Source organism: Silene latifolia, chromosome 6 (genome assembly GCF_048544455.1).
Source record: "Silene latifolia isolate original U9 population chromosome 6, ASM4854445v1, whole genome shotgun sequence".
Taxonomy (NCBI): Eukaryota; Viridiplantae; Streptophyta; class Magnoliopsida; order Caryophyllales; family Caryophyllaceae; genus Silene; species Silene latifolia.
This window is the reverse complement of record NC_133531.1, coordinates 121,764,061-121,768,427: the sequence shown is the minus strand read 5'-3', so window position 1 is coordinate 121,768,427 and position 4,367 is coordinate 121,764,061. Positions and strand designations below refer to the sequence as shown.

General features: G+C 41.6%; 1 non-coding gene across 1 annotated transcript; it reads left to right on the top strand.

Moving 5' to 3' along the window:
* The first annotated feature begins 3,918 nt into the window (after window positions 1-3,918).
* LOC141589107 (small nucleolar RNA R71) lies at window positions 3,919-4,025 on the top strand. Its single transcript, XR_012520060.1, has one exon. It is a non-coding gene; the product is annotated as a small nucleolar RNA R71 (small nucleolar RNA).
* Window positions 4,026-4,367: the final 342 nt, after the last annotated feature.

Sequence of the window (4,367 nt, the reverse complement as noted above, 5' to 3'; positions counted from 1 at the left end):
GAATTCTTCCAATATTCAAAGTTGATTCAAGGAGAATAAAATCGAGTCCCGTGAAATGATTAGTGTCTTTCCTAGCAATTATGGTATTTCCCATAACTTTGTGCCATATTCTTATGCCCGGATGATGGACCAAAAGAGCACGACAAGCTTTAAAATCTTCAAATTTCTTCCCGGAGATTGCCTCCCAAAGAGGCTCGGGATCATACTTCCCATATTGCTTATAAAATTTATGTTCATCGCTAAGACCCAAAATTGCACCCAATTCCGGAAAGGTAATGCGTCTACTAGTGTTAGCTAGACGAAACTCAATATTTTCCCTATTCTCAACTTTTGTCACTTTTAAAGAACTTAAGAATTCCAAGACAAGGGAGGGGTATGTTACTTCCTTCATTTCAAACAATTTCTTTAAACCCATGGCATTGAAAAAGACTCTTGTTTGTTCAAGAACACCCAACTTCTCTAAAGCATCTTGGCATATGAATTTGGTGGATTGAATTTGTTTCATAGCAAACTTGACAAATGTATTTCTATGGGAATCGGAAATGAATGTTACCTCCGGATAATGCAAGAGTTGATTAATTACCGGAGTAGAGGGTGATGCTTCCATAGAAGTTTGTTGAGGTTGTTGCACTTCCAAGCTTGGTGTTGATACCACCATTGCCAAAGCTTTCTTCATTTGTAGAGCTTTTTGCCTTTGAGAGAGAGTTGTAGTCTTTGGTGCCTTTGTTGCCTTTGCCTTTGCTTTTGTCGCTCCCTTTGTTCTTGCCATTTGATGAGCTAACCAAGGAAAAGATCAAAAATCTTCAATTTGTAGAATGCCCAAATCGATTTTGAAGGTGAAAGGCTTTGCCTTTATGAGAACAAAAATCAATTCAAAGGTGAAGATTTTGTTCTTGGTTTTGATTGTTAATGAAGATGGAGTGATTGATTTGTTATTTGAAAGATGGTTTGATTTGATTTTGGTGAGTTTTGTTGAGGGTTTTTGTTTTTGAGATGGAGAGGATGAGGGTTTTGATGTTATGGGTAGTGTTTATGAGTGAATGAATGAATGAATGAATGTGGGGTGGGTATTTAAAGAACTCGACAATTTTAGGACGCAGGGACAATCCGTGCGGATTAGGCGCAATCCGCTCGGATTCTTCAGCTTCAAATTTTCAAAAATCCCGCCTAGAGACGGGCGGATTCTGGGGAATCCGCTCGGATTCTTTTTGGATGAGACGGGCGGATTTCGCGCAGACGGACGGATTCTTGTCCGAGAGATTTTTCTTTGTTTTTCTTCACCGCAAGACGGGCGGATTGATCACAAGACGGACGGATTACGTGAGACGGGCGTCTTTCCGAATCCGCTCGGATTCTTCAACATCAAGAATTTGCGGTTTTACCAGCCAAGACGGGCGTCTTCTCGCAGACGCTCGGATCCTCTGCAGACGGGCGGATTCTCAGGAATCCGCTCGGATTGGTCCTTGTGTACACGGATTCAGGTCCATCCGTGCACCAACGCATTCCCTTATCATTCTTTCAAATCTTGTGTTCTTCATTGCGGGGGCACTACTAAGGCATGAATAGCCTAGGCAATTGCCATCCCCACACTAAGGTAAAGCACTACACATCAATTAAAATCATTAGTCCCTCCCTCACTTCTCTCTTTTCATGACAATTATTTTGATCAAAGTAAATAAAATAAATCCAAGAATGACAAAAATGCAATACAAAAATTGAAATGTAAGTTAGGGAGTTAGAAATATTTACAAGTGGTGGTTTAGGGAGGACTCCACCAAACTCTCATTCTTGATGAGATGTCAAGGAGGCATGTTCAAGGTGTTGTTGATGTTGCTCAACACCTTGAAGAAGTAATCAAAAGCTTGTTCATTGTTATGGTAGAGGTCCTCAATAGACCGTGGCCCTTGTTGTTGATCATGATCGATGGCATGCCCAATGTAGGGATTAAAGATCCCTTCAAATTCGTCGTCCCAAAGACCACAAACTTCATTGAGTTGATCATTGAAAATCTCTTGCTTAGATGGAGACAACTCTCCCAATTTCTTCTCTTGGCCAATGAGGCCATCATCTTCTTCCTTGGTTGATTTCGATGAGCTTTGCAAGCTCTCCTTGTCAAAATTCACTTGCTCTTTGAATGGAGCATCTTCAACTTTCTTCCTCCATTGGAGTTCCGATTTCTTCTTCTCATCTTTCCGGCTATAATGATCAATCATGAAACATGGCTCATGCAAACGAGGAGCTCTCATGGTCTTGTCAAGATTAAAAGTTATGCTTTCATCTCCCACTTCTAGAGTGAGCTCTCCATGTTTCACATCAATCACCGCACCCGCGGTGTGTAGGAAAGGTCTTCCTAAGATGATTGGAATGTTGGAATCTTCCTCCATATCAACTATGACAAAGTCCACCGGGATGAAAAACTTCCCAATTCGCACGGGGACATCTTCCCATATCCCTAGCGGTGTCTTCGTCGATCTATCGGCCATTTGAAGAGTGATATTGGTACATTTAAGCTCTCCCATTCCCAACCTTTTACTTACCGAGTACGGCATGACACTAACACTAGCCCCTAGATCACATAAGGCTTTGTTGATCGTTGTGTCGCCAATGGTACACGGTATTGAGAAGCTTCCCGGATCCTTTAATTTTGGAGGTGAACTCCCTTGAAGTATGGCACTACTCACCTTGGTGAAGGCGATAGTCTCAAGTTTCCGGATTGACTTCTTCTTTGTGAGGATATCTTTCATGTACTTTGCATAGGCCGGAACGTGATTGATTAATTCCGTGAAAGGAATTGAGACTTCTAAGTTCTTCACAATTTCCATGAACTTCCCAAGTTGATCATCAAATTTAGGCTTGGCTTGTCGACTTGGAAAAGGAAGTCTAATCACAATGGGCTCCTTTTCTTTGGCTTTGTCTTCATTTTTCTTTGAGCTTTCTTCTTTTGATGATTCCCCTTCCTTGGGACCTTGCACCACAACTTCATTCTCACTAGCTCTCACAACTTCATCCTCAACTTGCTCCTTCGGTGCTTCATACCTTGTACCACTTCTCAAGTGAATGGCACTAACCGTTTCATGTCTAGGGGGATTACCTTGAGGTGGTAATTGCCCCTTTTGTCTTTGTGAGCTCGAAGATGCTAGTTGGGTCAATTGTGTTTCCAACATCTTGGTGTGAGCTAGAATGTTGTTGATGGTGGTGTCTTTTGCTTGGCTATCTTTTTGCATTTGGGTGAAAAATTCTTGTTGATTCTTTTGCATTTGAAGGACCGCTTTTTGGACATCAAAACTTTGGTCATTGTGGTGATTGTATGGGTTTTGATTTTGGTAACCTTGGTTTTGATTGAAAAAGGGTCTTTGATTTTGATTTCTCATGGGTGGTGGAGTGTATGTTGTTTGAGGGTTTTGGACATTTTGGCTTTTGTATGAGAGATTTGGATGGAACTTGGTGTTTTCATTGTAAAAATTTGAATAAGGGGTACCACTTTTATAAGCTTGGAAAGCATTGACTTGTTCGGTTGTTCCCCTACATTCGCTTGAGTCATGACCCAAGGTTCCACAATTCTCACATATCCCGCTTGGGATTGATGAGGATGCCGTCATGGCATTGACATGATGCTTTGATGATTTTGAGCTTTCCTCAAGTCTAGCCATAGCTTGTTCAAACTTCAAGTTGATTGTGTCAATGTGAGCACTAAGTTGAGCACCCAATTGAGTAACGGTGTCCACTTCATACTTTCCTCCTCTAGTAGCCTTGCGAGGCCTACTATATTGCGAATTATGGACCGCCATTTCCTCAATCTTGTTCCATGTTTGATTGTCATCAACTTCGGTGAACATTCCATTTGATCCCATATTGAGAATGTTCCTTGAATCTTCATATAAACCATTCCAAAATTGTTGCACTAAAAACCATTCGCTAAGTCCATGGTGAGGACATGAGCGACAAATACCTTTGAACCGCTCCCAAGCTTCATACAAAGATTCTTCATCCCTTTGCTTAAAACCCGTAATTTGAGCTCTTAGCATATTGGTCTTCTCCAGTGGGTAGAATTTTTGTAGAAAGCTAGAGCTAGCTTCTTCCAAGAATCTATTCCAAGGGTGGCCTTATCAAGGCCCTTCAACCATTGCTTTGCGGTGCCGATTAACGAAAAAGGAAATAAGACCCATCTTATTTGGTCTTGAGTCACGCCCGTTTGAGAGATAGCTTCACAATAATCACAAAATGTTTCCATATGAGAATGAGGGTCCTCTCACTAGGCATTCCCCGAATTGGCTCCTCTCAACTAGTTGAATGAAGGCGGACTTGGCAATAAAGTTTCCGGTAAGATGTTGTGGGGTAGGAGTACCATTTGGTAGATCCTCCTCGGT